This window comes from Ursus arctos, unplaced genomic scaffold (genome assembly GCF_023065955.2).
Source record: "Ursus arctos isolate Adak ecotype North America unplaced genomic scaffold, UrsArc2.0 scaffold_9, whole genome shotgun sequence".
NCBI lineage: Eukaryota > Metazoa > Chordata > Mammalia > Carnivora > Ursidae > Ursus > Ursus arctos.
This window is the reverse complement of record NW_026623111.1, coordinates 21,823,398-21,849,259: the sequence shown is the minus strand read 5'-3', so window position 1 is coordinate 21,849,259 and position 25,862 is coordinate 21,823,398.

Genomic DNA, 25,862 nt, shown 5'->3' with positions numbered 1-25,862 from the left:
ATGACACTAACGTAATAATCAGTGTTTTCTGACAAATTTTGGATGACATCTTAACCACAGCAAAGTTCCTATCTAAGTATTGATAATTTCAGAACTTTCTGTTCCACTTGTCTGTTTCTCCAGGTTTAAAGTAATATTTTAATCATACAACTTTTATTACAATTCCATTACTTTATTTTCAGTTGCGTATTTTACGTAATTTATATGCTGTTAAGTCTCCCTACCCATGGATTTAGGAAAGATTATTTCATGTAAGTCTAATCTGAAAACTCTTTAGTAAAATTTTCAAATCTCTTTGCAAAGCTCTGTACAGTCTTCTTTGGTTTACTCTTAAATTTTGCAGTCTATTATTGTGAAAGAAAACAGTTTTTCTGTTGTATTCCTGTATTTTCTAGTTTATCAAATAGGTAAACCATTTATATTTGTATTCTGTATATTCTTGTATAGAATGACCAAAATGGCCTTCACATTCCCCACAGCCTGACCAGACTTGTAGATTTCTCGACTCTATGTCCTGACCTGCCTTTTCTGAAAGCATTTAACTTTGAAGACTTGCAAATTCATTCTCTTTTTCTCTTTGAGATATGAATAATTTTTAAAACTTCTCGCCAGTGTTACAAGCCGGCAATGTCTTTCTCAATGACCTGGGAACCATCCCTTGGAAATATCATCATTGAGTAAGACAGTGCCCCCCTATGGCCACCTGTCTTTCAGTTTCATTGGGGAGATAGAAGCCTGACGTTTCCTACTGCTCTAAGTTGTTTTACAACCTCCCATCAGGGAGATACCAGATAGTTTACTTTTCTTTTGTGTAAGGCTAATTAGCAAGCACAGGGGGCCCAAGATTGCCCTAACTCTAAGTCTTAAAAACTCTCTCTCACTTTCTTTTCAGCCAATTTGAACTTAGACTGAGTTTTGGCCTCTCTTTCTCCCCTATTGCAATAGTCTCAAATAAACCTTCCTTGACTGTTAACTTAAAAAATATACAGGTGGTAATCTCTAAGAATATTGAATGTAAGAATAAAAAAAGGGACGGAAGGAAGCACTGGACATTTCTAAACCATTTGAAAGAAACTAAACTTTCTTCCTTCTCAATCCTTTAATTAAAGCAAATATGATAATAATGAAAGTAAAATTTATGTTAAAATCCATGGATGTAGGGGGCACCTGGGTGGCTCAGTCAGTTAAGCAACTGCCTTTGGCTCAGGCTGGGGTCCCAGGGTCCTGAGATCGAGCCCTGTCTGAAGGCTCCCTTCTCAGCGGGGAGTCTGCTTCTGCCTCTGACCCTCCCCTGCTGCACTCCCTCTTTCTCCCTCTGTCAAATAAATAAATAAATCTTTAAAAAAAATCCACAGATGTAGGCAAAGGTATATTCATAGCTCTAAAATCTCTTGTTGAATTTAAAAAAATAAAATTCAATTAATTACACATTTTACATTATACATTTATCTCTAAAAACAAGAGGAAAATACAATGAAGACCTATGCAAGTACTGAGTAACTCAGTATCCCAAATGCCCTTAGGAGTCTATACCTTCACAACATGCACTGAATAAATATGTATTTTACACGTGTAAAATTTGAATTATATAGAGAACTATTTTTGTGATTAACAAAATAAAACATAGCATAATTTCTTCAAGGATGAGCTTGGGAGTGAGAAAGATTTGAGTAAAATCTCAGCTCTACCTTTTGCTAGTATGACCATGATCAAATTACAGAATTTTTAAAGTCTCAAGTTTCAGTATCTGTTCAAGAGAGGTACCGAGATAGTCCTTTCTTGGTAAAAGGTTCTGAAGATTAAACAAAATAGTGTATATTTTGTGCTGGTCACGTGGTGAGTACTACTACATGTTGAATAATATTATTGTAGGTATTTTAAATAGTAGCTCTTCTTCTAATAAGACCAGTAAACTACATATGAGAAATCAAATAAATTAAAAGACACCAGCCTAAGTAAGATTTCATATAGGATTGAAAGATTCATTTAATGTGAGATAATATTTTATACACACACACACACACACACACACATAACACGTGAATCAAGTGATGTTAAGAATTCTTAAGAAAGGAAGTCTTACCCCTAACTCAAGTGATTAAACACCATCTTTATTATATGAAAAATATGTCTATCTTAAACAGTAAACATTTTACTTAGTGACGAAATGTAGTGTCATTCTCATGAATGTAGCAGTGAGACAAGAGGTTCATCAACATTGTATTTCATGGTATTGGGCCAGAAAATTAGCCAAAGTAATAATACGGGATAGAAAAAATTAAGCTATAAACTTTGGAGAAAAGGTAGATCAAATGTTAAGACTAAATATGTAGAGAATATAAATAATTTTGAATAGGAAATTTATAAAGACATATATAAGAGTAAATAGTCTTTCTATATTTCCTTCTATCGCCACTTAGAAAATATGATGAAGATTCCTAATAATAGTGAAAAATATAAAGGTATGAAATATTAATATTCCTATTTTTAAAAGATCACTGCACCTAAAAATCTTATGATGGGACTAGCGTTAATAGTTTTTATTACAAACTGTTAACATTTAATGAATGCCTACAAAATGTTAGACACGTGATTAACCCCTCTCTTTACAACAATTTCTTCAATTCTCTTTAAAATCATGTGATGGCAGTACCATTATTTACCCCATTTGATGGAGGAAGAGCTAAGATTAAAGAGATGAAGCCACTTGAACAAAAAGACAGGCCTGGTGAATGCCAGAGCCGAGATGTGAACTCGTTTGATCTGGTCACCGTGCAATACTGACCTCCATAGCAGAAATGCCTAGTTGCCAACTCAATGCCCAATCTCTTTTTTTCTTTATGAACAGACACAGGATTCTGTTTGGGGCGAGAAGGTGTCTACTGGAAAAAATATATAAACAATATGGGCATACTCAGCTAATACATATATTTTATTTTCTTTCCCTGTCTCCTTCTAACTGCCCTAAATACAAATGGGATTTTAAAAGTGGAGCAGCTTTCCTGCAGCCATCAAACATGAGGACCCAAGCCCACCGCAATGGCAATATTCAATGCTAGAGGCAAGGATAGAGCGAGACGAGGATCCTCAGAGACTTCATTTGGGAGCAAGATAGTTACCAACTGTGCTGGAGGGCAATTTGGGACTGTAGACACGATATTTAAAATATTTTGCCTACTAGTAGTATCTCAAATTCTCAATAATAATACTATCCTTAATTAAATCACTGTACACCCAAGTAATGGGATATCATATCAATATCTAAAAAATGTTTTTAAAGACTAACAAATTGCTTAAGGAACTATTTATACATTATTTGATAGAAAAATGCAAAACTGCTAATGGAGAGATACTAAACTATATTTTAAATATGTGTCTGTGTTTGAGCATTCCAATATAATATCATTTTTTTAATGGTGATGGGGAATTTTTTTATATTTTTCAGTACCTCAAATGACTGCTAATAATCACACATGACTTTCATAATAGGTAAAATATATATATTTTAAATGTAGACTCTAAACTCATTAGATATTTCAATCAAAATATCTTTTGAAAGTTGTGAGGAAAATAAACCTAAAGTTAAAACATTCAGTTCACCAAATATTCTGAAAAGAGAATAAAAAAGGATGGTATCAAAATTGCCAGTTGTACAAGGGTGCTGGCACCTGGCAACATATACCATGTGATTGGCAGGTGTTTCCCACTTGAGTGTGGGGCACAGAATTGAGGGTGTCATGTGCCTGAATTGTGTTCTGAACTTGGGAATTACGAGAATAAGGACAAATGGAGGTTGCTTTTTATCTAGCTGGTCTAGACAAGATTGTTTATGCTATTTTCTACTGAACTCACGACAGTACGGAAAAACCATTCTTTTCATTCACACCAATGTTTTCATACTGAGAAAGAAGATTAGAATGGAAGCTCAACAAAATCCTATCAACCTCAATTGTCTGCCAACTCAGTGCCTAAGAACTTCCAGGAAAAAAAAAGATTTCAAAATATGAGTCACGAAATACAACTAAAATTTCCCTACTTCCAAAACAGCAGTGGCAAAGGTAGAATGGCATCATTTACATTGAAAAAAAGACATGTGGCAGCAAGATACAGTAGAGATCCCTCTAGAACGGGAGGCACAGCATTGGGCTCCGGTCCCTGTTCTGCTACTAATTAGCTACTCAATTTTTGATAAGTAGCATATGTTAACTGAGCTTTATCTCCTCCTTATAATAAGGGAATAATGATAACTGCTTTATTTACATATTTCTTCCTTTATTATGAATACTAAATGAAACAATGTATATAACAGTACCACTTGGAAAATAAATTATTTCAAATATAGTGTGTGATGATATATAGCACAGTATGGATGGCAAATACTCTTTAAGTTCTGCCGGCTCTCCCTACCACTCCATTGATTTACTATTGGATGGGTAAAATGTCTAAAATAGTTGAAAAGCCCTACTCAACATGTCCCTTACATCTCTGCCCATGTAGTCTATCACCTGATGGCTAGCTCTCTCCTCTCTGCTCGTGACCACCCTATCTCGATTCTTGAATGCACCACAGATATTGTTTTGGAATTTGCACTCAACCGTCTCCTCTAACTGAAACACTCATACCTCAGAAATCCAATGGCTACATCTTCCACACTTCCAAGTCTCTATTCTGACATTTTCTCATTACTGAGGTCTATCTTCATCATATTCATTAAAATGGCATCCTGCCTCTCAGTCATCTTGATCCCTTTCTATGCTTATTTTTTCCCCTCAATAGCAAGTATTGTTAACGACCATTTTAACTGTTTTACATATTTGTTAATAGTCTGTCTCACACAACTACATTGTAAACTTTATAATAATAAGCTTTATAATGATGAAGATATACGTATGGCAGAATATCTAAACACTAAAAGTAAAAATAGGCTTGTGCTCACCAAAGACAAATCTGTTATCATCCAAATGGTGCAGCTTAAGTATTCTTTTTGACAATAATATTGAAAACATTACAACAAATGACAACAAGGTAAAAATCCTATAGGCAATGGGATCTTAATCACGTAAGAAAGGTCATATATGGAAGTTAAAGCACACAACTGACTGCTGAAGCTATTCCCTTCTCCATTCCCACCAATCCATGCTGTTAATGAACAGAATTTCCCTTAGGATGGTGTGGTGGAAAGAGCCCAGCCTCTGAAATCAAACCGACATGATTCAAATCCCTGCTTCTCCTTGCATTCATCAGACAGGGTTTTAGACATGTTCTTTTGCATGTCTCCAGTTTAGCTCCTAAAAGCTGGGCGTTATCATAACCACATTGTAGGACAGCATGATTATTAAGCGATACAATGCATATAAATGTCTTATAACATCATCCTTGAAACAGTTGCCAGGGACTAGGATTCAGGGGAATTAGCGCCTGGTCAGTAACTTTGTTCTCCATTGACTATTTCTGTTGAGAGAAATGGCCTGAAGTTCTAAGTGTGATCCCAGGAGCCCTTCGAGGGTCCTTGAGACCCTTTCAGTGGGTCCGTAATGTTCTGCATTTTCCAACTGAATTATCGGTGTGAGGCCAGATTTTCTTCACACACTTCAACCAAAAGAATATATTGCACCAGACTGAATGAAAAAGCACATGAGAGTCCAGGAGTCTTTCATCCAGCCAGAAATTAAAAAGATTTGCAAAAACGTTGAAAACAAAAGGTCGCTATTCTTGTCAATTTATTTTGTTTTTGTTTTGGGAAATGCACTTTCCAGAAAATGTGTTACAGGGATTCGTAGGTCAAATAATTATCATTTTAAAATAAATTAATAAATAAATGTTTTTAAATTTTTCTGTTTTAATATCTAACACAAAAAATAGTGATCTATGTAACCTTCATAAACAAAAACTACTGAGAATCTTCAATATTTTTTAGTATGGAGTCCTCAGACCAAAAAGTTTGAGAACCGCAGACCTAAATTGCTACTCTTAGACATTCACCACAACCATTTAAGATAAGCTTAAACTATCTCAATTTTCTTAAGCAAAAAAAATCCAAATTAAAGGTATACATATATACATTCAAAAATATATGATATGATACATAAATCACTAATTTGTTTGGTTAAGAATATTCTTCAAATTTAAATTCTATGTTTTTATGATATGAAATGGGCTTCACCGTGGAATCCCAAAGGAAAATTATGTGACTTTAACAATCTTATAGTACCATTAAAATTGTGCAACATAATCATGAAAATGTATAGGTATTTGCTACCTGCCTCCTAACCTGTTCTGGACCTAAATATTGATTGTCCTGAGCCTCAATCAATAATGAAAATGTTTGCAAACCTGAATAATAAAGAGCAATATTGCACATAATTATAGCATAAGCTTCCGTAATAAATACTTCTATATTAATACCAAAGGACCAAGAAAGTAAATGCTTATCAGCGTATGGGAAACATAAAATTCTAAGAAAGTGGCCTGCCAGGGTAATTTAGCAACTACGTTTAAAATCTTCATGTGACTAGGAAAAAAATTGAACTTCACTTGCAAGTAGTTTCAGGTTAACAAGCAGTAAAATTAGTCCTGTATTATTTTTAGTCATAAAACATAAACCGTACAAATTAAGTGACATGTGCATGCAGCTATGTCTTCTTTCTATCCAATTTGATTGATAACACAGTTTCATTGTAAGCAGAAAAATAACGAAGTCACTTAGTACAAGAGCACCTTATAATTTCAAAATTATCCACAGGGCTGACTAATCTCCACTTTCCTATCAGATGCTTCCTCCAGACTTTCTCCTACACCTTGCTCTGGGCTGCAGGGGGTTCACTCCTATGAGCTGCATCATTCCCCCACACCCCAACTGCTCTATCCTCAGTTTTGTTTTGGCCAACAGGGGCAGTGGCAGAGAATCTGTGAAATGACAAGAAAGAGAGAAAGGAGGAAAGGGAGGAGGGAGAGAGAGAAGGGAGAGAGAGAGAATTGGTTCCTCCCTCTCCTTGTTGCCAGGCTGCAGTTTTTCCTGTGATTGTAATTGCTTTCCTCCACCTTGAAGATCAAACTCCCACAGCTGCTGCTCTCACCACGTGCCAGGTTCCATCCATTATCCATATTGCTTTGCTCCTTTGGGGGGACAGGTAGTAAAAGTGCCCAGAATTTATTGATGCCAAGATGCTCCACCATCCCTTGCTGGAGCCTTTAGTCCTACCCCTACCACCCTCCATTTCTGTCAATAGACTTTACATTGAAATTTCATTAGACTTTCTTGAGGTGATATTTTGGGTATGTCCTACTGATTGATTGTTTCAGAATGTTTCACAATTCAGTGTGATTTTCAGACACCATGGGAGAATTTCCATCGATGAGTTTGCTATTGGGTAAACCAAACCATTAATGAAACCTCATTAAGAGCCTCACTTATTCCCACTATAAGGAGACAGGTTTAGTATTTGTTGGAATAGCCAATAAAACCATCCAACCAGGCTATTTTATATCATTCTATCAACAATATATAAAAAGGCAAAACTTTTGTTGAGTTTTAGATTTTACTGTATTTCAAACAAATTAAATATATGTAATGTTGAAATTACTATGAGCAGATTAGTTATCAAACAGTGAATGTCAGCTCATTTAATATGTATTTTTACCAAAGAGGTGAAATGACAAGATACATGGGTTCCTTGATGGTGCAAGCATCATCTCTAAGAAATTGAACAGGTATGGTGTCAAATACTGTTTAGTTTTTTTAAAAATCTAACAACAGCAGTAATATTCTAAGAACTTTATGTATATTGATTCATTTAACTTCTTAAAAATTCTATGAGTTAGGTGTTAGTCTTTCTCCATTTGGTAGGAAAGGGCTTGATCACAAGGAGATTGAGTAACTTGCCCCAAATCACACAGTAGATGGCTGAGCTGGAAATAGAACAAGGGTTAAAAGTAGTTACATTGGCCTTTGCATGTGTCCTTCACTTCTTTTAAGAAAATTAATAAACTTCTAAAGTGATTAAGAAATTGACCTTTAAGGTACAACTAAAATTGTATGACCTATATTGAGCAATTTTATTGTACTTTTACCCAATTATATTTTGGTTAAAGTAATTTTTACTACAAAAAGGTGCCTGGGAGGCTCAGTGGGTTAAGCAATTGCCTTTGGCTCAGGTCATAATCCCAGGGTCCTGGGATGGAGCCCCCCATTGGGCTCCCTGCTCAATGAGTAGTCTGCTTCTACCTCTCCCTCTGCTCCCCCTCCCCCCACTTAGGTGCTTTTTCTCAATAGAGATACTTTCAAATAAATAAAATATTTAAAAATTTTTATTATAATGTTATTTTTTTATGTTATATTAGTCACCATATAGTACATCATTAGTTTTTTATGTAGTGTTCCATGCTTCATTACTTGTGTATAACAACCAAGGCTCATTACAGCACATGCCCTCCTTAATACACATCACCGGGCTACCCCATGAAACCCTCAGATTGTTTCCTGGAGTCCATAATCTCTCATGGTTTGTCTCTGCCTCTGATTTCCCCCCTTTCAGTTTTCCCTTCCTTCCCCTAATGTCCTCTGTGCTATTCCTTATGTTCCACATATGAGTGAAACTATATGATATTTATCTTTCTCTGCTTGACTTATTTCACTTAGCATAATCCCCTCCAGTTCCATCCATGTAGATGTGAATGGTGGATAGTCATTCTTTCTGATGGCTGAGTAATATTCCATTGTTTATATGTACTACATCTTCTTTATCCATTCATCTGTTGTAGGGCATCTTGGCTCCTTCTGCCATTTGGCTATTGTTGCTATGAACATTGGGGTTCATGTGCCCCTTCTTTTCACTAAATCTGTATCTTTGGGGTAAATATCCAGTGGTGCAATTGCTGGGTCATAGGGACGCTCTATTTTTAACTTTTTGAGGAATCTCCATACTGTTTTTCAAAGTGGCTGTACCAGCCTGCATTCCCACTAGCAGTGTAAGAGGGTTCCCCTTTCTCCACATCCTCTTGAACATTTGTTGTTTCCTGTCATGTCGATTTTTGCTGTTCTAGCTGGTATAAGGTGGTGTCTCAATGTAGTTTTGATGTGAATTAGCCCATTCTCACCACTATTGCTCAACATAGAACTAGAAGTCCTAGCAACAGCAATCAGATAACAAAAAGAAATAAAAGGTATTCAAATTGTCAAAGAAGTCAAACTCTCTCTCTTCACAGATGACATGATACTTTATGTGGAAAGCCCAAAAGACTCCACCCCTAAATTATTAGAACTCATACAGCAATTCAGTAATGTGGCAGGATACAAAATCAAAGCACAGAAATCAGTTGCTTTTCTATACACTAACAATGTAACTGTAGAAAGAGAAATTAGGGAATTGATTCCATTTATAATAACACCAAAAACCACAAGATACCTAGGAATAAACCTAACCAAAGAGGTAAAGGATCTATACTCAAGAAACTACAGAACACTTATGAAAAGACATTGAGGAAGACACAAAAAGATGGAAAAACATTCCATCCTCATGGATTGGAAGAATAAACACTGTTAAAATGTCTATGCTGCCCAGAGCAATCTACACTTTCAAAGCCACCCCTATTAAAACACCATTGGTGTTTTTCGAAGAGCTGGAACAAACAATCCTAAAATTTGTATGGAACCAGAAAAGACCCTCAATTGCCAACAAAATGTTGAAAAAGAAAAAAAAAAAAAGCTGGGGGCATCACGTTGCCTGATTGCATGCTATATTACAAAGCTGTGATCACCAAGACAGTGAGGTATTGGCATAAAAACAGACACATAGATCAAAGGAACAGAATAGAGTCTCCAGAATTGGACCCTCAACTCTATGGTCAACTAATCTTTGACAAATTGGGAAAAAATATCCAATGGAAAAAAGACAGTCTCTTCAATAAATGGTGATGGGAAAATTGGACAGCTATATACAGAGGAATGAAACTCAACCATTCTCTTACATGATACACGAAGATAAGCTCTAAATGGATGAAAGACCTCAATGTGAGACAAGAATCCATCAAAATCATAGAGGAGAACATAGGCAGTAACCTCTTCGACATCAGCCACAGCAACTTCTTTCATGACACATCTCAAAAGGCAAGAGAAACAAAAGAAAAAATGAACTTTTGGGACTTCATAAGATAAAAAGCTTTTGCACAGCAAAGGAAACAGTCAACAAAACTATGAGGTAACCCATGGAATGGGAGAAGATATTTTCAAATGACATTACATATAAAGGGCTGGTATCCAAGATCTATAAAGAACTTCTCAAACTCAACACCCAAAAAAACAAATAATCAAGTCAAAAAATGGGCAGAAGACATAAACAGACACTTCTCCAAAGAAGACATACAAGTGGCTAACAGACACATGAAAAAATGTTCAACATCATTAGCCATCAGGGAAATTCAAACTAGAATATTATTTTAATATGCTCTTATTTTATTTCATTCTAAGAGAACGGAAAAATAATTATCAAGGCAACCATATCACAATTAATGATAAAATTTTAAAAAGGAATCCTGTGATATCTATGAAATAGCTACATCACTAGTGTCTCTAATTCACCCTTTCTCCATTGTTGACTCTGTCGACTCACCAAATATTCAGAAGATGGCTAGGGTGTGTGGTACTGTCCTGTGCTCGTGTTATAAAGGGAACACCACACATACTCTTCCTGGCTCTCATGGACACATGATAAGGGGGGAATGTGAACAAAATTGTTCTATCTGTGATCATTGTTGTGAAAGAGGGACTTAAGATAAAATAAAAGTGAATGTTCCAAATCAAGAAAATGTAGCAGCATTTTTCTGGGTTAAATCTAGACCCAAAGAAGAAGAGATCTTGTCTAGATAATAGTGGGGTTGGCTAAGGGAGAAAACATTCCAAGGACAGAGTAAACTAGCAGAAAGAAAGCCTGCAGGGAGGGGAGTTCAGACTTTTCTGTGAAGTAAAAATTCATCATTTTCTCTGCAATTCAGAATGTTCTAGATACTGAGGCTTAGATCACATGTTTTCAGAAGGAAAGTAGATTATTTTGCATATTCAGTTTATGAGACAGAAATGTTAGAAACTCTCCTTCAAGTTTCTAGTGTCAAAGTCATGGTTCCAGCCTGTGTAAAGTCACTGACTGTCTTTCATTTTTCATATTCTTCTATTCCAGAGGGAGAATGCAAAACAAAGAGAACTGAGTGAAGCTGAAACAATGCGGCAAATTTACCTTAAAAATACTCTATGAAAGAACTGTCTCAAAAATTCCCCTCAGGAAATTTATCCATGGAAAAAAACAAGTAACAAATGGAGAATGGTGTACATTTAATCATGAAATGATAATGGTGTAATGAGAACTACAATTAATGAATATCTGGGGGCATTTTCACACCTTATAGCTAATCTTTACAAAATCCTTACACTTTCAGTACTTTTATCCACATTTATAGATGAGGAAACCAAAAACTTGTCCAAGTTTTACACTTTTACATAGCAGTGCTAGCATCATAAACATGACTAGTCTGACTTCAAAGTCCTTGCTCCTTCTGCTCTACCTCTCAGAGATGAAAAACTGATCTGATTTAGTGCTTACATGGGAAAGAAGTAGGAAGAGTTGTCAATTACAGATCTAAAATACATAGAAATGTATCATATTCAAATTTACTCTAGATTTTTCTTTTATTGGAGCTTTAAAATCTTGTCTAAGATTTACTGTTTTGAGGAGAAATGTTTTAATAAAAATATATAAATATATTTGTCTATAATAAGCTTATGGGGCAAGATTCAGTGAATTGTGGAAAACAGGGTAAACAAGAACATATATGTACCAACTTTTTGTCTCAGGGAATGACTGTTCCTTAAAAGCTGATTCCACATGGCTTTGACCACCTTTGTGAGAATATTATTGAATTTCTGAAGAAGGACTCAATTTTATAGCTTATACTATATACCAAGCAATTTTTTACCTACTATACACACATTATTCCAATTTAATACTGTTGAAAACCTAGAAACAGGCATTGTAATCTCTATTTACAAATGGGGAATCTGAGACTTAGTAAGATTATACAACTTTTAGTTAAGAATCCATTAGGAATATTTGTATGTCTAACCATAAAAGACTATTAGCTATAGAGAATAAACTGAGAGCTGCTGAAGGGGAGCTGGGTGGGAAGGTGGGTTAAATGCATGATGGGCATTAAGGAGAACACTTGTTGGGATGAGCACCGAGTGTTATACGTATGTGATGAATCACTAAATTCTACTCCTGAAACCAATACTACACTATGTGTTAACTAATTTGAATTTAAATTAAAAAAAAAAAAAGAATAGGGGCACCTGGGTGGCTCATTCAGTTAAGCATCCTACTCTTGATTTTGTCTCAAATCATGATCTCAGGATCATGAGATCGAACCCCTCATTGGGCTCCATGCTTGCTCAGCACGGAGTCTGCTTGAGATTCTCTCTCCCTCTCCCTCTGCCCCTTCCCTGCTTGTGTGCTCTCTATTAATAAAGAAAATAAATAAATAAAATCTTTTTTTAAAGAATATTTTTATGACATTATGATCTACCCGGGGATATGCTAAATGCTTTACATCTATGATCTCAAAAAATCCAACACTATTAGATAGGGATGATAATGATGACAGTGTTGATGATGGTGATGATGACTATGATAATATCCATTTTACAGTGCAGATGTGGGGTAAACATCTCCATCCACCACATCCTACATACTGAACAAACTAAGGTTTGAGGGATAATGCTGACACTCAGAATTTCCAGAATATTCACTTAGGAAATTATAAATTCACCACATTTTAGCATAGGAATATTTTCTTGCTCCACTCTAGTGACCACCCAGAGAATACAAGAGAATATTATATTCATATTTGAAGCTTAAAAGACAGCTCTAAGTAATGGGGCCATGAGACCTGATTATCATCCATCTGTGGCAATTAGACTAATGGTTTCCATTCTAGGAAGAACTATTGCTTTGGCATCTCATTTATTTCATTACACAAGCTCATTTTTCCAGCTGTGATCATATGCTGACTGGGATATGCATAAATGAAAATCACAGAGTTCTAAATACCATAATATATGCATTGGTTTGAAATCTAACACCTTAGAGACTTCATGGGAAATTACTTCTGGTTCAGAAATATTTTAATGACCTTGGCCCTGAAATGTTCTTAGGTGGCCAATTCAAGCAAGAGCTGATGACATTAAAGAGCAAAAATTAATTGGCTTTGAGCATGAAAATGAGTAAATATAAATTTATAAATGGAATTTAAAATGTTTGGGATGTTAAACCAAAATGTAATACAGATGACAGTCCAGAAGTCCTGTGTTATTTCAACTTTTATGGGATCTTTATGTTTCCTTTGATCCGATCAGACTCTATCTCCTCTCCTTTTCTATTCTCTATGTAGCCTGCACCTGACATAAACTCACTCTTCACATGCCTGTCTTTACTAGAAAAGCACTGTAGACAATACATCTCCTTTCACTTAATCCACTGCTTTCACTTTACCACTCATTTCACATTATGATTTTAAAAATGTACACTTTGCTAAAAGTAATATAATTAAATCGATTACAGATAAAATGATTAAATTGATGCAGAGCTATAGATACAACATATATTAACAAATATAAATAGGAATATAAGAATTAGCATCAAGAAAACATCATTGATTCATTTCAGAAAAAGAAAATGAAAAGATTGAATTTATTTTCCACTTCTAAAGATTTAAAAAGAAGAAAATGTGATTGAATTTTGCAAGTGTATCTGAAGGCCACAGATCAGTTACTATGTATGTGGAAAGCTAGTTCAACCAAGACTTGTAATGACAATGCCTTATAATTTATACAAAAACACAGTTAGTCCTCGATTTCAGAAAGATAAATTAGGTAAATGTTAATTTTCCTGACTTATTTAACATATTAGGATAGCTATTCTCAATAAGATATGTACATACCCTCAAGGATTTATTAAAGAATTATGACCCATAAAGAATTTAAATATGCCTACTCTGGCCATCCTCTATTGGAAGCCACTATTGTTAAGAGCATGCCATGAGTTCAGAGGGGCATACCCAGTGAGGACATTAAGTGTGGAACTACTCAACTAAATCACATTTGAAAGAGGGAGACATTGTTGGCACCTGCCATCTTTTGGGATATTGTTGAAGAAATTGTTTCGAAATCGAAATGTGATGATGTTCATAAGGAGTAGTAAAGAGTTGCAACATCCCTATCCCCACAGAGGCTCAGATCAGGGGATCCAGCCACCATCCCGAAGGGATGCATGTCTGTTTTGAATGTGGACAAGAATGTCATGAACTTCATTAGAAAAAAAGGGGAGTTGACCTTTACTGATTTATGTTCAGTAGTCATGGGGATTCTGTTGTGATAGTGGTTGTTTTTCAATTATTTAAATGATAATTTAACAACTACTCAGGATAATTTTGTGTGTATATATTTATAATAAAGGGATGGGCAATGTTAGACAACAAATATGTGTTTACAAATATAAATGTACATACATTAATTTTTACAAATGATATCATACTGTAGAACTTATTTTGTGATTTGTTGTATGTGTGCATTTAACTTAACATGGCAGGGATGTCTCTTCATATCTGTACGTATAAAGCTGTCTTATTCTTTTTAATTTCAAAATAAATATTATTCTATAACATTTGATATACAATGGGAGGGAGGGCGTGTGGTTCTTAAGTGTGCAAACTGCTAACTTGAGTCTTAATCATTGACTCTTGAAGTAGGCGTCACTTACTAGGTGTATCAGTTTAACCATTTTTAGGCTCTTCGTGCCTAGATTTTCTTATCTGTAAAATGGTAATAATGCAACTACATTATAACATTGTCTTGAGGATTAAATGATTAATTCATTCATCCAACGTATTCAACAAATATTTACTGAGCCCCTACTATGTGCAAGACAGATCTAGGAACTTTTCATCCTACACTGAACAAAGCTGACAATGATTTTTTCCTCTCTCATGGAACTTATACTGTAGCAAGGGGATACAGAAAATTAGGAGAGTAAAATAAATATGTAGGTTATAGAGCATGTTACAGTAAGTACCATGCACAACAGAAAAAGGAGAGCCCAGTAGAAGGCAGAGGACTCCCTGTAGGGGGAGAACTTTCAATTTAAATAGCTGCTTGGGACAGTCATCCTGGGGAAGATGGTATGAGTAAGACTTGAAGGTGGTGAGTTAGGAGAATATTAAGAGAAAAAGTTTACCAGCTAAATGGTACAGATAATGGAAAGTCTCAGTGTCGTTCTACCATAAACTGCCCAAGGAAGAACAAGGAGGGTGGAAGGCCAGAACACAGTGAGTGAAGAAGAAAGTAGTAGAAGATTAGGTTACAGAAATAAGGACAGGGAGGACCAATAAGGTAAGTCTTTGTAGAACACTATAAGTCTTGGACTTTTCTAGTTCATTGCAAAACACACCCCAGAGCAGTGACATTATCAGATTTACATTGTAAATGTTCCTTTGGCTGCTATATGGGTAATAGCAGGGAGAGTGGGGAACAAACTTAGAAACACAAAGCTAATTAGGAAGTTACTGCAATAATCAGGATTAGCACCAATGGTAGCTCAGACCAGGATATTTGCAGCGGACATGCTTGGAAGTTATTAAATTTGGATATAATTTAAAGGCCAAGAAAATAGGATATGCTGATAAATTGACTTCAGGGTATGGGAGAAAGCAAGTATTCAGGGATAACTTCAAGTATTTTGGCATTACTACCCAGAAGCATGGAACTCTCATCAGATGGAAAGGGGGAAAACTCTGGGAGAAGGAGATTTAGCAGAGAACGCCAGGAGTTAAATTTAGGGTATGTTAAATATGCAGTCTACCTAACATCCAACAGAGATATGAAGAATTCAGTTGTCAAATAACATAACTGACATTTGGAAATGGTTCCCAGAGACACTCTGATGTAAGCTAATTTCATTGGTAATGCAACAGGTTCCTAAGGAAGATAATTACGATGCCTCCTGAACACTGAGTACTAGGTTGGTTGATGTAAAATCTATGACCACATCTCTAGCTTCTAGCTGTATGTGCATTGCTGAAACAGAAATTGACAGGTTATTGAGTGCCCACACAAATGTAATGAGCGCCCACACAAATGCCATCTACTGCTTTATTAAATTCAGTCAGATCCATTAGATTCCTACCATGTCAAAGGGCTAGGCCCAGTTCACCAGAAAAATAGATAATAGAAGGAATCAGACTTATTGCTTACTCAGACTCTGGGAGAGATTTTGTGCTCTGATGAAATCCATATAGACCAGGAAAAAGAATAAGCTCAAGCCAGTAATAGTAAACCTCTCTCTGAGCTTAGTGACCTGGATGTGACAAAGCTATAACACCGAAGTGCCCGAAAGGTACTTAGGAAAGAAAGGCAGCTGTTGTATTGGCCCACCCTCTGCAAAGACTTTCATCCTCACTCTTCCACTTAAGGTGACCAGAGATTTGGTGTTGCTCAGTAAAATGGCCATGCTTTTCTCTACAGCTTTCTTGACTGAACAGCATTATTTGGGGAAGTTGATACTTCATTAATGGAACATCATTCTCTCTTGGTTCCTGCTCCTTCTCAGTATCTTTTACTGATTTACCAGCCCCACCTCCACCATTGTCAACTAGCTCTTCCCTCAGTTTCTTCAAAAGCTATTGCAACCTTCTACCCAAAGCACTTGGCCCTTATTTCTCCCTTCTATGATATATTCAATTCATAAAATCCTTTTATCTCTGACTTGATAATACATTCAGAATCCAGCCCTTCCCCATACCCCCACTCCTACCAGGGTCCAAGCAACTACCAGCTTTTGCTAAGGTTTGTAAAACAGATTTCTAGAGATTTCCTCCCAGTGTCCTTACTCACCTTCCCACCAGCTGATTCCTTTTTCTTTTTTTAAAGATTGTATTTATTTGTCAGAGAGAGAGACAGACAGACAGAACACAAGCAGGGGAAACAGCAGGCAGAGGAAGAAGCAGGTTCCCCGCTGAGCAAGGAGCGCTATGCAGAGCTCAATCCCAGGACCCCCAGCTCATGACCTGAGCTGAAGGCAGACACTTAACCGACTGAGCCACCCAGGTGGCCCAGCACCAGCTGATTCTTAACACAGAGCCAGAGTGTTCCTTTAAAAATGTAAGTCAGATGATTTCATTCCTTCGCTCAAAATCTGTCAGCAGTTTTTCATTTAATTCATAAAAAATTCTTATGTAAACTGACATTATCTTCTATTGCTTCCAGACTTTTTCATTGAGCTTCACCCACATTGGTTTCTTATTACTTCTGAAATATTCTAATGTCACATCATCTGAAATGCCTCAGAACATTTGCACTTGCTGTTACCTCTACCTGGAATGCTCTTTCTGACAATGCTAGGTGACTCACTTCCCACTTCCTTCAATTATCTGGCCATCTATTCTCTCCTCAGTAATTCCTTCTTTATGACCCAACATAAGATGGCAATCTGCTTCCAGCCTATCCTTTTTACCCAGTTTAGTTTTCTCAGTACCACTTATCTCCATGAGAAGTACCTTGCATGCACATTTTTAGTAGCTTGTCATTTTCCTCCCACTAGAATGTAACTTCCACGAATGCAAGGACTTTGACCCCAATAAATAATTGCTAATTTAATGAATAAATTCTTTGAAATGATGCCTGTGTTTATTTTAATTACTCAACAGGGAATGTCTCTCTCCTGATTTTCTCTTTAAAAAAGTTCCTAAGCCTATTATTAGATTGAATATCCAGATGGCCAGGTGAGCTATGTGATTTTTGTCCTCTCTGCCTATCTGCATAACACCCAATGTGCAGTCATATCTTCCCGAGGCTCCTCAAAGACTCCATATTTTCTTCTTGAGTAGTGCAGATTTGGAAATTATATTTTAAGGTGGAAAGAGTCCAGAAGTGTTTTGAAGTATTAAAAACTGGCAGAGATATGAATGTTTAAAGGTTATATAAAGTATCATTTCATCACCCTCATCATCTCCATCATGATTGTTTTTGTGGTCACAGCTAACATTTACTAAGAATTTACTATATTACATACACGGTTCTCAATGCTCTCTACACATGACTTGTTTAATCTATATGGTTGGCACTACCGACCTATTTTATGGATTATTTCTCTTATTTTACAGATGATGCAACTGAAACAAAGTAATTTGGCTCACACTTTTTGTAATAGAAACATCCAACCTGAAAGTGGTTGGTTGTTAACAGGAATTCAAATAATGAGCAATAATCTTTACGACAAATCTGTGCTATTGAAAAGGAAGAGGTGGGTTTGTGTTCAAGATGGCAATGTAGGGAGATCCGGCACTCCCCTCCTCCCACAAACACACCCCATCTCCAGCTGCATATGGAACAACTTCCTCTGGAAAACAATTCTAGTGGAACAACTCCTTCACATCAGGCAAAGGACGGACACACACACACACACACACACACACACACACCAAAGCAGATAAGAGAGTCTGAGACACAATCCTGCCACAAGCTGCTCCCTGGTTGACCCCTTCACCCCCTTAATCTGCATGGTAACCCACAATCAGGAGGGAACTCAAAACCTGAAGCTTCTCTCTGAGGAGTGAAAGGCTCACCCCCTACATCAGGCACCCCAAATGTTAAGAACTGCATCTGAGAGATGAGCCCCCAAAACTTCTATCTTTGAAAACCACTGTGTTCTTGACCAAGAGACCCATGGAGCTCTGGCAAACTAAGGGGCTCCTAAGGGGCTCATACAAAGACTCATTCGTCCCTGGGCCCAGCACAGGAGTAGCCTTTGAAAAGTATCCAGACTTGATACAAAGGAGGCTCATTTGTTCATTTTAAATCATTGCACCGAGGGGCAGGGGCCTGCTACAATGTTCTCACAACAATGAGGTTGGTGTGCACCATTTTTGCACTTTCTCTCTGCCTTGCTAAAGCCAGAAGGTACCATATTTCTTTTCCTTTCCTTTTCTTTTTTTTTTTTTTAATTTATTCTAGGCTTTAAAATTTTTACATAATTATTAGTTTTTACTCTGGACTTTCTTCCAGGCAGGCATTATCTTTTTTTTTTTCTCTAGATTTTTTTTTCCCGCCAGTGGGTGCCATCTTTCTTCTGCAGCTGGTGGGTGATATCGTTGTGCCCTTTCTTTGCCTTGCTAAACCAGTGCGTGGCTTTTTAATTTTTTTTTTCTTCCTTCTTTTTTCCCTGGATGCCATCTTCGTACTCCCCTCTGCCTTGCATCAGATTGCCAGTATGTCCCGGAGGGGAGCTTCTCCAGGGACACATCTGATTCACTGGTTATTATGTCTCAGGACTTAGCTTCTGTGGGTGTGGCCTAGAAGATGCCCTTTGACAGTCTGGCTCTGGAGGCCAGGAAGGCTTGCCTTCTTGGGTCACATGGGACTATAATAATCAGAAAGACAGTTCTTGGTAGACCATCACCCCCAGGACATTGTACAGATAGACAACTGAAACACACCCCCAGTCTTTCGGAGAAAGAGGCCTTTTTGCTTACCTAGGAGCTTTGGCCTGGGGGACAGACTTCTGGTTTGGCATACTCCAAGGAGCCGGTGAAAGTGTTCTCAGGGAACAGAGGCTGGTGGATGCAATCTATGTGCTCTCCCTCTGCTTCACTCCAGCTCACTGGTAGCTTCCAAAAAGAAGTTTGTATTTTTGCCTGGTGCCCTGATTTTTGTGACTGTTGCCAGGGGACATTTCCAGATTGCCTGGCTCTGCAGGCCAGCAGGGCTTATGAGTACAGTGCCAAAGGATTGTATATATTTGCATTCTGTACAAAACGCTGCATGTGGAACTGGCTTCCAATCAGCCTCAATCTAGGAGCTGATTGAAATCCTTCCCTTTGGGACATCAACAGGGCTTAGCACGCCCTCAAATACTGGAGCTATTCAAAATAAAATAGGCTGCTTGTGAATCACAAAGGTTTGACAGACAATCAAGAGCTAGAGCTGGCTTAAATATTAAGTTGTATCTTCTACCAAAGGGCACTCTTTCAAGATGGAAGTGATGACTATTTCATCTAACACAAAGAAGCCAACACAGAGGGTCAAGCAAAATGATGAAACATAGGAATATGTTCCAAATGAAGACAACGTAAAACCTCAGAGGAAAACTTTAATGAAAAGTTATTTACCTGATAGAAGAGGAAACCCAATGGCCTCCTTTGGGGATGAGGAATGGGGATGAGGAACCCACAGTTGGCACATCCTTAGGAGCCTGGGGACAAGCTAACAGAGCAAAAGACACACACTTCACATGAAGTTTCACAATTGCCAGTCCTTTGTTGTTGTTAATTATATATCAACAGTCTTTTGCCGATCTCAGCCAAAAAGTCTGAGTGTTCAACAATTGTGTAATTCTGAATCTTAGGTCACCAACTATCCACTTCACCAGACCCACTGAAACACAAAGTAGTCATTTCCATCTTCTGAATACTAAACTGGGTTACCTAGTCACCCATTTCATCATTGATTGGTTACTGGCCTGGAAAAATCAGTAGATCTGGGGACCAGTGTCACCATCTGAAATATACCTCTATTTTATTTGCCTTTTCACCTGCTGCCATTCTTCGCAAAGCACACAGGGGCTAGGTCAATAAGCCCTCCTTAAATGGCTAACAGTCAGCAAATAGCAAGCAACATCTAAGAGACAATTTCCAGAGTTATTCACTATGAAAAATGAGATGAGTCATCAGCATTCCACAAATAACCCAGGGCTGAAGCTTCTACTAATGAAAGTCACCTATGTAATACACAAGGTTAAGTATTTCTTACAAGAAGAAATGATAACTCACCTTCTTCAATTTGTGGAAGAACAGAAATGATGATAAGGTCACCAGCTGGTATCATTCTTATGAAACCTCTTTCAAGAAATTAGTTATTGTCATAAGGACAAAAACAAATGGACACAAGTAAGAAAATCAACAGAAAAAAAAAATGTACTCAAGATATCAGCCCCATCTATCCACAGAATTCTAACATTATTATAATTGAATGCACATCATCCTTTTGATAAAAAAGTGGGGTTTCCAAACTCAATGGTTTAAAGTTACTTTCAGTTTCATTTGTCCCCAAATCTGGTATCTGTCTGGATGCATGTGACTCAAAAATAAACGTGTAAGATATCTTTAAAATATTTAAAGACTCCTATTGAAACTTTCAGTTTCCTCCAATGGGCAAACAGAAGCCAAATATCTTGATTTCATTGACTTATTCATCACATCTACTCACTTTCTGACAATAAGTTTGGCTTCCTAGAGACCTGTGTATCATCTGGTGGCTTCTGCATCTCAATGCTTTGCATGCAGTTAAGACTAGGAATGCAACACAAAGCCCTATCTGGGTCACAATCAGCACTTGGCTGCCTGTGATGGAAGGGGCGTTATGGTTTCTTATGTAACATCACAGGGAGCAGAGATGAGGTTGAGAGACGTGGCCTCACATCGTGGGTGAGAGAAGGAAGCCGCACGAGGGATATTACACATGCATGACTCTCAGCGAACCAGTCTCAGAGTCTCAGCCCTGAAAGTTAAGAACCTGGCAAGTATCTTTCAGGGATATGTCAATTTAACAAAACTCCTAAGACTGAAAAAACCAGAAATCTTACATTATGAGGCTAGAGGAAGATTCAAAATGTCCAACGGACTGAACATTTGCATCAGCCTGTGTAGCATATTTTCTCTTCACAAGAAAAGTATGTGGGGATTTAAATTACCAGAAGTTTATTGAGTACTCAGAATCCTGACCACAGGTGTTAGTTTTATGATTCAAATATCAGAATGCTACCTTCTAAGAACCTGATGCAGCCTTCTCACCCAATAGACCAGTTGGTGGGGAGACTGTCGTGCCAATGTAACAAACGGTACAGTCAGTCAGGTTAGCACTACTTCCTTTGGCTGACTGTACAGCTTGCCTTTTAGCCTGACTATGGCCTTCTGTTTACAAAAGCTCTGTCCTAGCAACATGAACATAACTAGCAATCAAACCATGTGCCATTTACTCAACACTTAGACTATTCATCAGTCACCTTGGTTGGAATTCTGGGATTCTGCAGCTCTTACTCTGTATTTGTTTGTACAATTATTGACCATTTGTTCAGCCTTCTTGCATTCAAGAAGTATTTATTGAGCATTTATTATGTAAAAATAACTAATTTTAGTCCCTAAGAGTATAATGTCATCCTTAAGCAAAATAGAAACAGCTCTTATCTTTAGAAACTTCGAAGTCTAAAAGAAATTAAACACATTATTAACAATAAAGTACACTGAATAGTAATGATCAGAAAAGACCCTGGCACTATTATAACATCAGAAAAATTTTCTCAGAAGAGATGTTGTTTACACTGACTTTGAGGAAGGAGGATAAAATCTTATTTTTCTATTATAGATGGTCGGCTCACTTATTGTATATGGATTTTATTGGTTTAGTTCTCCCAGGACATCTTTAGTTCTCTTACCCATAAATCCATTTAGGGTACCTCATAGTTGTATCCCCATTGGACTGGGCAAAATTAAGTCGTACCTGATGGTCTATAACAATAGAAGAAATATAAGTAAAGTACCTATCTAGCACCTAGCATAGATGGTCTCCCAAAAAGCTATCATTGTTGGTGTTTGATTGTTTAAAGAAATTATGGAAATAATTACTTAGTACAAAATCTTACTTGCCCTAATTCATGTACACAAAAATATTGCCTCATCTCCCTGTCTCTATTCAAGCCATCATCATTTCATTGCCTGAAGGATACCTCTCAGGGAAGCTTTCCAAACAACAGCATCACTACCAAAACTGTATTTGTACTTTCAAAGAGAGATTTTAGGAGTCTCCTAAAGCATCCAGATGCTTTGAACTTAAGCCCAAGTCTTTTAACATTTCAATAATCAGAAGTTTTCCTTGCACTTTATTAACATTGAAGGCTTTTAAGGCATACAAATTCAAATTAGTGATGATAGTTCTAGGTCACCAAGGAGGCCTGAGGGGGAATGGCACATCTACAGTAAGCTAACTGTTCCGTTCAATTCCTGCAGCTGCTGGAGACTCCAGCTTGCATTACCCGGTCTGCTCAGTGCTAGCCATGCCTCCCTCTTGCTTGTCCAACCTCTATGCAAGTCGCATGCACTTCCAGGCACCCTGACATTCACAAACTGACTTCTTCATAATTTCATATTCTGGCAACATGAAAAATATGAATTGGTTGCCAAAATGAGGATTAGAGAGCAAGAATATGAGTTGACATTTAAAACCTGGTCAATACAATTTAACACCTTAACTCTTATGTAAAGTTTTCGTTACAATTCAGTCTAACTTATATGCTTTTAAACTATGACAGAATTCCAGATTCCTCCTATGATCTCCATCTTGATTTTTAAGACCCTTTACCCTCTGGCTATACTCCTTCTATTTCTCATTCTTAGCTATCATAGCTGTCATACCCTGGATATTCATAAAGACATATTTGGAGTCTTTGTATATTTGCTTGAACTCTAAATTCTCTTTCAGATCTTACTTCCGCCAAGTGGCATATCAACTGATAATATTACACCTTAAGCCTTTCCAAATTTCACTTACACTTTCTAATTTGATGAGAAAATTTTGACCCAGCTGGGCCTTTTCTTAAAATACCTTAACTAATTACTATTTCTTAATGTCAGAAAGTGCACATGGAGGTCTTTTTCCTTTCTAATATCTTAGCTTCCATAAAATTTCACTCTCTTCGGATTTATTAAAAACTGAATTTTGCCTCCAAAAGAGTCACTCTTTTAGAGATCTTTTAATTTTTATCTCCATTGCCAACTATAGCTTTTGCTCTTGTCAGTGCATTCATTTGGTTGGGCTGATTTTGAAGAAGGATACTGGTATCTTCCTTTTCTTGTTGTTGTTGTTTATTGTTTAATCACATTTATTTTGTGAGAATTGTGACCAAGACAAAAAATTAAAACAAACAAATAAAAACCCTTATGAGCAGTAAATAGCTGGAATATTCATATTTGTATATACATGTATAAGCATATATACATATACACACATATATACACATATATGTATGTGCACATATATATGTACACATGTATATACAATACGAATATTAAAGCTATTTAATAAGTATATACACACATGCAAGTATATATTTCCAACTCTACGCAATACTAGTGCAAGAAACTTTTGATATGTGATATATTTTAAGCTGAGTTTAAGCAAGAGTTTTTCATTACTCTAGACTGTATCTTTCACTCTGAGTGCCCATATCCCCTTTTATTTCATTGCCAGATTTGCCCGGGTATATATCTTACTCCTCTAACTTGGTAATATGCTCCTCAAAGACAGGAACCTATCAATTCAGTTTTAAATGTCCTCATGGTACACTGTATACTGTAAACACTTGATAAAAATCTTGTTAGTACATTTTAGTCCGTAGAAATAATAAATACATTTTTAAAAATGAAAAGCAGACAAATAAAGGAAAAAACTAGATATAGTTCCTAAGTTTTTATTTTATGAAAAAAGAGTGCATTTTTTTAAAGGTTGAAACAGCTTTGTCATATTTGATGAATGTTTAATTTATGTATTATCAGTACTCTGGCCCCCGTGTTCCTATGGATTCTGACCTGAATACGGCAAAAAATTTAGGGTATGAATATGCGAATAAAACATTTGTTCAATTTACTGAAGTGTATTAACATTTCCTGATTAAGGCCAGGAAGAACTGTGAGGAAGCCATGGTCCCTAACAATAAATTGCCAGGAAGGCACTGCAGGCACAGATCACATGGACCTGGAAGATCTTCCCCAAAGGAAAAAATATGCACGAGTGATCAGGGGCGATGGTGACATGACAGAGGCCAGTGTGTGCTTTTATTTTTTCTTGGCTCTACCATCATATCAGAGGAAGGGCCACTGTGATTGTGCCTGCTTAAGACTCAACTGGTGATGAAGACCCTTGTGTTCATGTGACAAAAATTACTTTGTTATAAAAAATAGAACATAAGAAAATAGAACATAAGTATATATATTCTGATAAAAAATTAAAACATAATATCGAAGGTCTGATTTGATGATCATTTGAAATACTATTTCCCTTTCAACTCTCTTCCAAAGTAACAATTTTGTTTGTTTTGTATCATTCCAGAACTTTACATTAGTTATTTTATTTCATTATTTTTTAATAAATTTTAAAAGATTTTATTTATTTATTTATTTATTTATTTATTTATTTGAGAGAGAGCAAGAGAAAGAGCATGAGGGGAGGAGCAGAAGGAGAAGGAGAAGCAGACTCTGCTGAGCAGGGAGCCTGATGCAGAACTCGATCCCAGGACCCCGAGATCATGACTTGAGCCGAAGGCAGATGCTTAACTGACTGAGCCACCCCGGTATCCCTACATTGGTTATTTACACTATCCATGTTATTCATATGTGTATGTATATTCATATGTACATATACACACATATATATCACGTACATATAGGGAGCTATATAGATCTGAAATGTGAAGTATCATCTTGCATGTTAGTGTTCTTTTATTTTTTGACCATTTGACCCTTTTTCCATTTAATAGCTTCTCTTCCTTTCTAACTGGCATAGTTATTGGTGAGGACTATTCAATGAATAGGATCAGTGAAAGCGTGGTTTACAAATGTTGCCTTGCTTGAGGATTCTGCTGTCAGGACACCCGACTCCTATTCTGTCCTCAGGAATCAGTTGAATTCCCTCCTTTCCTGGTCATACCTCCTGGGTGTGACAAGAGCCTCTGACATCTACTTTGGTTGCAAAGATGGAGACAGAGATAGCAGGGGCTGTG